This window comes from Gymnogyps californianus, chromosome 11, assembly GCF_018139145.2.
Source record: "Gymnogyps californianus isolate 813 chromosome 11, ASM1813914v2, whole genome shotgun sequence".
Classification (NCBI taxonomy): domain Eukaryota; kingdom Metazoa; phylum Chordata; class Aves; order Accipitriformes; family Cathartidae; genus Gymnogyps; species Gymnogyps californianus.
The window spans coordinates 17681585-17694064 of record NC_059481.1 but is presented as its reverse complement, the minus strand read 5'-3'; positions in this window follow the sequence as shown (position 1 = coordinate 17694064).

The window sequence follows — 12480 nt, the reverse complement described above, 5'->3', positions numbered from 1 at the left end:
TCAACATTGCAGGCTGACCCAGCTCACATGGCTGCATGCCGTGTGGCACAGCCCACCCTTCAGACGTGCTGCAGTTCTACAACTAGCCCCAAACCCACCTGAAGGTCAGGCAGAGCAGGAGGGGTGGGATATGGCCACCCAACGCTCTCCAGCACCGAGACCCACTGGCTGCTGCTGGGGTGTGAAAAGGAAGAGGAAAAATGCAACAAAAGACAAGAATAAAAAGACTTCCAGTCCAAAGCACAATTAGGAAGAACGTACCCCTTTTTCTCAGGGTTAGTCTTTTTTTTCTTTTTCTCTTTTTGGCCTGGCTTACGGCTGCCTGCAGCTCCCTTTACTGGTTGCCTAGCAGGGCTAGCATTCATGGCAATCTGAGGTACACCATGGATGCTCCCTGGAAGCAGCCTGCTATTTCCTACCCAGATGTCTTTTATTTCAGTCAGTGTCATTACTCGAAGAGCAACAATAGCGCTTTATTTCCATGGCACTCATCTTCAAATAATCTAGTGACAACCTTGCCTTACCTTCAGCTATGTTGTACCCTAGATGAATATCGCGTACAAAATAATTCAAAACAAATCAAGAAGGCTGAACTTGTTAATCCTTCCGTTCTGCAAGGCCGAAGGGTTATTTTACAAAGCACAAACACTCTGGCTACATAGTTCTGCTCAAGTGCCCTGTAACAGTCAAGAACAGCTGAAGCAATTAGCAATGCCCCATCTCCTCCAAAAGGCACAAACTCCAGGGAAGGAATCAATAGGAAAACTTTACAATACAGAGCCCTTAGCTCAAGACATGTTTTAGGGATAAAGCCTTTAAAAGGCAGGGGATAAGATGGTAGACTAGGACTTAGGAAAGGGCTGAACTCTATCCTTGCATATTTGGCCGTGCCAGAGAGTCTTGGATTCCCCCGTGTAAAATGTAAGATAGTGATATTTGTTTCCTTCACGAAATCATTTGGAGTCCACTGAGAGAACAGGCTAAATAAGAACTATACCTCTGAGTTATTTATACCATCCTATGATTTAACAGAATAGTTTTAACACTGATAGAAGTGCCAGAACAGACACAGGGAAAAATGCTTCTGCAAACTTCTAACCACAAGCATCACATGTACAGGATATCTGGCTGGAGATGAACCATCGCCTCCTGGTTAGTTTTTTGAATGGGATTTGCGACAGTCCACTTGTCCAGGCAGGAGGTTCAATTTGCTGACTCCTCCAGTCCCACGTCTCCAAAAACTGCACTTTTTACAAATAGGAAAGGGAAAATGTTCTCATACACTTGCTGGCTACATGATGGATGGAGAGTCAGTTCAACCTCTCAAACACATTGCATGTGTTCTTGTTAACAGAATTTGAGTGCAGGTTTCCAAAATATTGCCTGAAAGGTGAAGCCTACCCAGAGCTTTCAAATTTAGAAATTTCACCTTCACAGGTCTGTATTTCACCTGAGAAGATGCTTGTGATTTGTTTGTGCCTTTCATCATCATACAAGCATCTAACACCTCAGCCACATAAAACACTAAGAACAGGACTTAGAAAGATATTCTGATTATAAAACTGATTTATTGTTTACTTTCACAGGCCCTAGCTGTTACTTCCACTGAAGTCAATGGGAGTTTTGCCATCGACTTCAACAGGGTGGAGCAGAGCCAGGGACTTTTGTCTGTTAATTCCTTGTGGATCATTTACAGCTTTCCAAGCACCACTGCAAAAATAAACTTCAGATTTTTAAAAAACCACATGCACACACAACAAAAAAACAACTGGAGTTAAAATGTGTATAAATACCCAAAGAGAACCACTGGCATAATATCCCTACAGTATTTCAGAATAGCTCATTATTTACTCATTAAATCAGTAAACGACAGCTCCATTTTTCAGGATCAGCAGCACGTGCATTTCTCTCTTCAGGGATCAAATGATCCACGATCCCAGGTACGTAATTTGCTCTTGAATATAGATCAAGTCTTAATAAAATGAGTTAGGCTCAGAACACAGAGACATGGCCAAAAGTGGGCTTGATAAGTGACAGTGCTCTGGAGGTGCCAAGCGAAGACATCCACGCAGGGGAGGGGAATATCTCTTCTAGGTACCTCTCTGGTGCAGCTCAGTTGACCAACCCTAGATGCCCAAGGTCTTGGTGAGGGAGAGAGAGCAGGCTACAGGGGACAACCAGCCACATTAAGTCAGATATTCAGGGAGCCAAAAAGGGGACAAGGGGTGAAAACTCACACACCCTCTATTTCTTCCACCTTTAACGTGCCTCTCCTATCTCAAATAGCACAGTGACAAACCTCAAACATTAGGATAGAGTTTGAGCATTTTTGCACCCCATTGTCACATATTTTCAGGCAGAACTCTTCCGAAACTAAATATTTTCCCTGGAGAAGCATGTGAAATGTCACTCTTTTGCAAACTTCCACCACTTAGCTGCTGAAAGAGTCAAAAACTACAGCCCTGGACTAAACCGGGCAACGCTCCTGGATGAACCTCCACCATCTTGCTGAACCGATTCTCATGTCAACTGCTTGGGAAAAGCAGGGCTAAGACAAAGGGGAACTGAAAGCCTGGGGCTTGAATTGAAACTATAAAAGGAACAAAAGTAGCAGCAACAAAACTCTATGGACTCCTTTGGCACCCAAGGAGGAAGCTTAAAATACAGCCAGCATTTCTCAGCTTTTTTTCCCCTATCTTTTTCTAAAAAAAAAGAAAGGAAAAAGACAGCTCTCAGAAACAATCTCTTTCTGTGTAAGCCGTTGCCAGAGTCTGAGAGAATAAGCCAGCGTTTCTGTGCCAGCCCATTCACATGGCCAGGTGAAAAGAAACTCATTCCTTTACAGCCTGTGCTGCCCCACACAACATCTGCTGAGAAAGTGGGATGGGAAACACCAAAAAGGGGAGAAGAGAACAGCCGAGGCCTTCAGGTTAGAAGGGCAGCCTGTTCCCACCAGGGAGCCCCTCTTTCACTTGCAGACAACTGCTGCATTTGACATTTCAATGGGAACTGAGGCAGAGCAGGAGGGAGGGCGATGGAGGAGGGGGGGGTGGGAGAGCACACATAAAGGGACCCGAGTGAGAAAAGCGAGGAGACAAAAATTCTGCATCTCTTTCATTTCTGCTTTCAGGGTTTTTTTCCCCCATAATATGACAGTCAGGAGAAAGAAGAGAGTTTCTTTTAAAATTGGACAGATAGGCAGAGGGTTGGCGCTGTTAAAAACTTCTTCGAGATGAATCAATTTTATGGGGCTTACAGAGCAAAATTCTTTATTTTTTTGTCATCCCCTTTTTTTGTTTGTGTTTTCAATGCAAAGGAAAAAGGATTTACATAAAATAAACAAAAAGAATGAATAGCAGCAAACCCTGCCACGGGCACCAACAGTGGATGCTTTTAGAAAAGTTACACGAATATTGTTTCAGCATTCAGCATTGTCTGAGGGTTCGACACAGACACATTCATCCTGGGGAGTAATTCTGGAGTCCTGATCACTTCATACAAACCCCTCAATGAGAGCTGCATGCCTTTTTAAATCTGCTTTATAGAAACTTTCATCCAAACACATCAGAAGTATTTTTTAAAGGCTTCAAAGCAGCCCTGTGCCATAAAAGGGTATTATCTCCATTTTACAGAACAGGAAACTGAGGCCCAGAGGGAATCACGCAGACAGCATCCAGAAATGAATCACTGGCAAAGCCTGGAATAAAACTGGTTCCCTGGAGCACCACGCTCGTCTGCAGTGAATGCAGAAATGGCCTTGGCTGAGTGACAGTCTCTCCGCTGGGTTTTATGTCAAGCCCAAATATGCAAACCAAAAATAATACAAGCAAGGCTCAAAACAAAATAGTGCCTTCATATCTACAACCAATAGATACGGATTCATAGTCACGACAGTCCACGTACTGGGAAGCATGGAGGAACCTTTCAGCATTTGGTGAGAAGATAAGCGAACAGCTAAGGTGGGAAGATGATCGAGGAGAGCCCAGGAACAGCTTCCTTGAAGACAGCACAAGGAAGGTTAGGAGTCTCCTCAGAAGAGTGAGGTGCAACTTGGGTTCAGCTTCCACAAATCAAAATGGGAAATGAGATATTTCATCCACAGTTACTTTAGGTTTGCTTCTTTCTCAGTAAGGATTTCCATGAATTCCCCTCACGGTCAGTAAGGGAGGCAAAAAAACAAAAAGCTTGCAAGATTAACACCACGCTCAATGTTCAACATGCTCTGTGCAACAGTCAAGGGTGCCTTGCTATTTCCTTGGGACTGGGTTCACACACAGGAGAGAATCTCCAAAAAGCCACAAAGCCCTGAATGTCTGAGCTATAACTCAGAAGTGAGGATTAAGAGGTTAAAATGCTTTGTGTTCAACTGGAATCAGTCTAGAAAGAGTTCAGCATCACTTACCCTTTTGTGTGTCAAAAACTGCCAATCTTTGATCCTTCTTGACTGCTGACTCAATATTACTTCTTTTCTGTCTCTGCTCCCCGCTACACACATACACACAAACCAGTGAATTCCCGGTTAATAGGCCAGTTTGCACTGGGACAAATTTAAGGGTAATGAAACAAAGCCACAGGTGCTCCTCAGTAACACTGATCAGGGTGGCATGCATCACCCCTCACGATGAGCAAGTGCAACCTGCACCTGCCTCCTACCAACCCAGCCTCACGGCTCTGCCCACGGCTCTCCAGCCTTTCCAACCTCCGCAACGTCCGTTTTCACTCTTTGCACATCACAGGCATCCACGAGCAGATAGATCTGAAAATCCATAGGGTCCATCAGAAGGCATAGAGAGAACTCGCTAAATTATTTTGGAGTGGTTTTGGGGGTTTTGTTGTTTTGTTTCAAGTCAGAAGACTGTCTACAAACAACCATTTCTGTCACTGGCAACAAAAACCCAAAAATAAAATCTCTATCAACATTTCTTCATCTTTGCAGGGAGCTTATGTGCAATATGTATTTTATGTATTTGTCACACCCTCAGCAAGTTCAGCACCGTGGCATAGCAGGTATCAGAGCTCTGTGCAATCCTAAAATCTCTCTACCGTACTTGGAGGAAATGGCAAACACTTTCCATTCCATCTAGTCCTTCCCCCAAACCCCCAACGAGAGCAAAAGGAAGTTTACTTCTGCTAGAAAGGAGCCTAGTGCATTCTCCAAAACTGCAGGGAAAGCTTCAGCCCATCTTCTGAAAACTCCCTTTTTTACGCTGGAAGAACATTTAAGAGCACGATCTTATAGCATTTTCCCAGCACCAAAACAGGGAGTGCTCCCAAGGGTGGGAGGATTTGCTGCATGTCCAGACTCACCACCAAAGTCCAGTACATGTGAGCATCCTAAGGGGTAAATGTGGATGAGTGCAGGGCGATCCAGGCTGCACTCTGCGCTGTACCACTAACTCACCCAAAACCAGGGGGATGCTGGATTTCCAGCAAGGAGCTGTTGGCACCTCTGAACTGCGTGGCTCTATTTTCCGTCTGCAAAACAGGAATAATAATTACTTACACAAGCTAAGCACATTGAAGCCCCGTGCGGAAGATAAAGCTGCAAAGTGCTAGTAAGAGGTTAAATCCCTTCCTGGTGCCTCATAACCAGCTGTCAGGGAGAAGATAGAGAAGGACTTTTTTTTCTTTTCTAACTACAATAAAGTTGCCCTTATTATTGCAGTTTTGGCAACAGTAACGTAAGTTAGGGAATTTTCCTATATCACGGTTTATCCCCTCCCCACCCTTTAATCCCCAGGAGAAGTGACTAATTGAGTGACAACAGATCAGAGCCACCGAGGCTCTCGCAGCCTCTGCGGCAGGTGACGAGGACAAATCCATCCACCCCTTTCCGTATGGGGCTGAAGCCACCTCCCCGCGCCTGGTGCCGAGAGGTTTCACCGTTTCGGCTGCCGCATTTTGTAACACATACTCAGAAACCAGATATCTATGGGGTAACGGTGAGTAATGCGCTGGCTGCTATCTGCCCCGCTGAAAGGGTGATAAGAGTCAGTCAGAGACTGACTCCCAAATTAGACAGCTAAACGATCAGGCCCTTGGAAAAATAACACCACATCCCCACCATCACCTTTCTACTCATAGATAAGTACTGAGCATTGCTAACACAGTTAACTGCAGCGTCAGTCGCTGGTCTTTGAAAAGTCATGACTCAGACAAGATCATGAAATTGGTTTAGATTTAACGTGACTTTTTCCGTTAAAAAGCTTGTTTGAATGAGCTTTAGGTTTTCTCCTCATTTCTGGACTAGAGATGGGTTTTAAAACCGAAAAAGCGATCAAGAGACAAGCTGTTCCTACAGCAGCTGGACTTCAGTGAAATCTTTCAATTTGCAGGAAAGGTACAACTTTTTCCCCAGCCAAGAGATATGGCAACAACATGTCTCTGTCAAAAGCATTCCTCAGGCTAAGTGAGGCGTCTTCTCCGCCCTTGGCTCAAGCCAAGTTTTTAAGCTCTAGTGCATACATATTCCGCAAAAAATAACTGCCTCAGAGTCACAGTAGTGTTTTAGCTCTAAGCACTGCTTGATGATGAGTTTTCTCTGCTGCAGCAGTTGATCCATGTATTCACACTGCCAGCTGACATGGGCCAATAACTTCTGGCAGAGGCAGGGCAGGTACCTAGGTGGGTGATGAAGAGAAGCAATGGCACCTGGACCCATGACTGCTATTTGCTTCAGGGCACAAGAGCCGAGTTCCTGAGATGTTCAGCCCCTGTTTTGAAATCCCTCCCAGCGCCTGTGGTAGGGGTTGGCCCCAGCTGCACCAGCCAGCAGTTCAGGCAGGGACCTCAGATGGTTCAGGCTGGTTGGCACAGGCAACTGCGTGGCGATGAGGAAGTCTTGGTTATGTCCACAGTGCTGTCCCCAGCACCCTCTTCCACACCAAGGAACTTAGAGGTGCCTCAAGTGAGCACTGAGATGGGGCAAAAGGTTTGTTTGGGGAGGAGAAAAAAACAAAACAAAACAAAAAAATCACCCTGCAAACATCTCGGAGAGAATGGAAAATCATTTAGAACTTGACACTGAAATGGCTCTTTGGATTTGGCATTTTGGTGCTCTGTGCTCTTGTTGTCCCTCATCAGCTTTATCTGCCTTGGGCATGAAAAACTGTAGATCCACACCTTCCCAAAACAATGGAGACGAAAGATCTGGGGTTCAGCACTAGCTGAAGACCAAGGTGACCACGAAGTTGAGATCAGATTTCAGCCAAACCTTCCTGCAAGCGCAGGAGCGCGTGTGTGTTGCACTGCAGTTCTGGTATTTGCAAGCTCCTGGAGCAAGGACCATTTTTGTACAGCTCTTAACACCAGCTTAGCACCATTTAATTTTCCATCCCAAAAGGAAAGCTCTGGTTTGCCAGCTTAACTCTGGGCAGAACCGTGCCATTTGGAGACCCGTGAGCTGAAACCGCTGAATTTGGAGCCTCCTCCACCTACCGCTCTCCAGTCACGTTCTGAGAAATCGGGGAGGGAAGGGGGGGGGAGGGGGCAGAGAACAAATTTTAAATAAAAATATAATGAAGTCATCTGTAAGATGTACGTGGGTAACTTACCTGCTTGCTGGGACAATTAGCAATTTCTTCAACTGAATTTAAAGCAGATGAAAGCCCTGAAGGCTGAAGTCTGCTAACTTCACCCCCCACCTACCCACCAGTTCCACAAATAAATCTTGTGGGTTTGGAAATAGCTCCTTCCCCACCTCTAACCACAGGCTTGACAGTCCCCGCCAAGCCTCTCTATTTCATTAGTTTCTGGATCTTTCATACACAGACAAATATGCATACATACGCACACACATACAAAGAGCTGCCCACTTACAAACCTGACAGGTAAAATTATTCCCTCCTTCTGCAGCCCTCCTAATTGCCTCCCCTGGGCTCTTGCGAAGTGTAAACGTCACTGGCTAAATATTAAGTTCATGCAGTGTCACCGTTATGCCTTTCATTAAACCAATATCTGTCTCATAGCTCAGCGTATATGTTACTTCTAATTTCGCTGGTAGGACCCACATGTAGCGTGCAACTTTCCAGTCCGACTTTAAATCATTATGCCAATTTCCCGCAGTTATTTAAAGATAATTTTCTCAGGAACCACTTGAAAGACAATGGTGATATTTTTTTAAAAACAAAACTATATTTTTTCTAACACACATTTTGTCCCAGCATGCATAGATGTGCTTTCTCTTGACAATTTTCTCAGAAATTGTTGGTAATTCAAGATCTCATTCATTCAACATCATTAAAATTGAGTCATGATATAAAGGTTATTAGAAGGTTTACAATATTTACCATCTTAAATCTCCACTGCTGGAGGTTTGTGATCACTCCATAGTCTCTGCATTTTTTTTCTTTTTTTAAACAAAAGTGAATTTCACAGTAAATTTTCAAAAGTGAATTTTCCCATCACAGAAGGACCTTCTCCACAAGCTACTGTTGTTTACGTCTCCTGAAATTCAAATGAAGAAATATGCCACCTGCAAGGAACGGCAATGATTTTAATTGGATTGCAGTAACTATCAAGATATAAATAAGCAACAAAAATAATTAGTGTAAGCAGTTCCTTGTTTGCAAATTGGGACCTGTAACACTTGCTCCTGCATTCAAGATGCAAACCAGCTCTCCCCAAAGACCTTTTGAACCCCATCCCCAGAAGTGACAGGACCTTAAAAATTGAGGAGTCAGCAGAGACAGAAGAAACTGCATAAGAACTGGACTCAACCAGAGAAAACTTCAAAATGGAAAAAAAAATAAATCTGACTGCTGCTAGCTGTGGGTTACACAGCGGTAACAGAAAACAACAGTGCCAAAGCAAGATTTATTGTGTTAATCTACAGAAAATTTCTATAGCCTGATAATTTGTAACAAAGTGAATTAACAAACAGAATTAACTAAATGACTGATTTATAACAAAATGAACTATCTTCAAATTCTTTGGATTAATGATAGGTAGTGAGCAACATGGTAGTTGTTTTCTACTTTTTAAAGGTGCAGATAGTAGAAACAAAGCATGCAAATGCAGATGCTTAAACCTGGGCTTCTGAGTATATATTTGGGCATCTAACATCCTTGTTCCAATTTTCAAAATATTCTTAACAGCTCAGCAGCTCTGAAAACCAAACCATACTGTTCATGCCCAGTCAAGGATTTTTGAAGCTTGAGATTTGAAAGGGTATGACTAGAAATGTTGGAAATTAACCACTAAACTATCATAAAGCACCCGCTGACTTCCCAATTGATTTCTTTCAACAGTTGAATCTGTTGGTTGCAGATTGAACAGGGAGTCAATAATTCCCATTTCTATTTCCAGCTCCATCAATAAGAATATTTGGGAGCATTTCTTACAGGAAAGATGGTCTTCAAATCCTTCCATATGGGATATCAATTTGTCAATGTTGGTTTACGACATTGAAGTCTTTGCATCAATAAGGCAAAAGGCAGGAGCCCCAGTAGCTCAGTGCAGAGGCTGGGTGTCAGGACAGTTATATTCCAGCACCCACCACCACTGAGCTTGGCCATGGGTGATTCATACGGCCCCCCGTGCTCCGGCTGTCACAGGCCAGACTGCAACATCCTCTTTCAGACTGTACACCAGCACTTTGATGACTGCAACAGATCATTTAGGATACAAGCAAGTCTAATAAGACCAGCTGCCACATCTGTAACAGGTAGCTATGAATTTATATTCCTCCTTTGCATAAAATGCATGACCCTTATCCAAGAATATGGAAGCAGTTTTGCTCCCCCTCCCAACAAATACCTAAACCTAGTCAAAGGTGCAGGTATGCATACATTTATTCCAGCTGTAGGCTGTATCTGCAGATTAAATACCATTTTTTCTGGGTCTGACAGAAAATGGAGCTGGAGAAAAATGTGTCAAAGAAAAAAAAAAAACCACAGGCAATGGCTAGTAACTAAAAGCTGATTCCCCCCCCAGGTGTCTCATTTCCCCCGAGGGTGACCTCTTGCTGTTTGTGTCACCCCCACCCCAGATGCCACAACTCAGGAGGCAGCGGAATGGGTTAATGCACTGACTAGAGCAAGTCATGCTCTCCTTCCTTCCCCCCTCCTCTTCCTCCTGCTAGCAGAGGCAGGCCAGCCACCGACATGCCTGCAGCCACCAAGGGGTTCACAAAACCACTTTCACCCAACACACCTTACTCCTTTCCCCATCCCTAACTGCATAACGATGCTTAAAATACCCCCAGAAGATGCTTTCACTGGACAAAATTATGGACACTTGCAAGACGCTGCAATTAGTAGCTTACCCCCCGCCAAGGACAATTAATTAAGGAGACACCCAGCATGGGTGAACAACAAGGGGAGACAGAAGCAAGAACAGGATTTTCAGCCTCAGGTGTTCAGGCACTTTGGGGTAAAAAAAAAAAAACCAAAAACCCTCCTTGCTCTAAGTTTCTGGAGGGTTGGAGAAGGTATGATTTGTACAGAGACAAAGGGAGAGACACAGCTAGATCCAACGTGTCCATACTTGTTCCTTTCCTGTAAGCACCAGGGGAGCAGAAATCTTTTTGCAAGTTGGTCCCCATCCCCCAGCACAGGTTTTTTCTTCCCTTACACTGCGGTCACACAATGTCCACACTGTCACATAATGCCCAGCCCCACCAAACCGGGACAAACTGCTAACGCACCTCCACGGAGAGGCTTTTTGTAAAAAAGGCTCTGGAGCATGTCCTTCCCTTCCCTTTTCTACAGGAAGAGACGGAGCCGTGCACTGATTTGGAAAAGCAGAGGCCCCCAAAAAAACAGCTAACTGCTTTTGGTTAGTAATGTGGAAACAGGAGCCTGGCCAGCTCTTACAAAATACACTTCTGACACTGATCTCCCAAACAGGAACAGACTTGTTCTGGCTGTATGTACGTGTACACACACCCACACGCACAGATGCGAGAGGAAAACTCAGATCTTCTGGGCTCCAGCCACCAGCACTAACCCAGCCTCCATCACCGTAACCCGCTGCTGCGGCTGGCAGCGGATCGGCTCTGGCCGATGCTTGGAGACCAGAAGACCAAACTGCTGGTCCTGCCACTGACCTCCAAGGGGACCTACCTGCACGGGTTGCAAATGCTGGTAGGACCTGGAAAAGTAGGGAGGAAAAGATGAGAGTCTACATCCATCAAATGAGGCAACTAAATGAATTGCCCTTTTCAAGAGCTGTGAGTGCTCCAAGTGCAAATCTTTCAGAGTTTGTGACAATAAATTTCCCCCCCGTCCTATTAATAAAATATAATAGCAATTCTGAGAATAATGGCCTATTATCTAAAGTCTTAAAATGACAGAGCAATCAAAAGGAAAGTGAAATATAGGGCTGAGGGAATCAGTGCTGGAGGGTTTGCAACCTCCCTGCATGGCACACAAGCAGAGCACGATAGATTTAGTGGTTTCTCAGACAGAAAAACACCGCAGAACAAGAGTGCCTTATTTTTACAAATCTATCAAATGCACATTTTTCAATTGTTCTCAGGGCACATATGTCAATTGTTTGCACAGCTCAGAAAAATTACCGTGATCTGCCACCGAAGCCTGCAGAAGAGGCAGGCTGGACGTACCAAACTCCCGCCCCTCCTACACTACGGCTGTCACGAGGTTTGCAGGCTCTGCCACTTGAAAGCAACGGGACAGGGGGCAACAGGGACAGCAAGGATCACGTAGCACATGTTGGTTTCTGCCACTGTTAGAGCGGGTGGCGAACACTATTTTTTTAATATTTTGTCCCATAGAAGATGCGTAGAAAGACCGGAATTTAACTAAAGGCTTAAAAGAAGTTTTGAGACCAAAAATTGTGCCTAACATTTTTGTTGTCATTGGGGGGTTTTTTTGGAACCAAATTGTGGCCAAGTCTACATTTTATTTTCCATTTTTTGCTACTTTTGTAGGAATTTGAAATTTAAGAAACGTTGTCCAAAAAGTTAATATTTTTACTCTTTTCCCTTTTCTTCTAACGATGCCATCATTCTTGCTTCTTCCCTTATCTTTTATCTTTCTCTCATCATTACCCAAAGGTTGAATTCTCCAGATCACTGTCCTACTCAGTTATACAACCACTAACAAAAAAACCCAACCCCTCTGATCCCTCCTTACATCCAGCCACTAATGCAAAAACTGCTTATGACTTAATGACGCTCCTCCATGCTTCATTAGCTTTTATCAGTACGGAAATCAGGATTCGTTCTGAGTTCTGCAGAGCTGTCATTGGAGATGGGCATGAGGGAGCGGGATAAGTTTCTGGCTTTGTTGGTGTCGTTGGGCTTGTTGCCATTGATTTCAGGGGTGTCAGAAATGTCACCCACGGAGATTTTCAGCGATAGGCTGCTGATTCTGATCCAGCCCCAATTAGCAGCTGCCTGATAATTGTTGACATTGGAGAGCTATGAAGTAAATTGGGGGCCTTGATCCAATGAACCATAAAAACAAATAATAACCATAAAACTACGTCTGCACTATAAAATCTCACACAACGATTGCC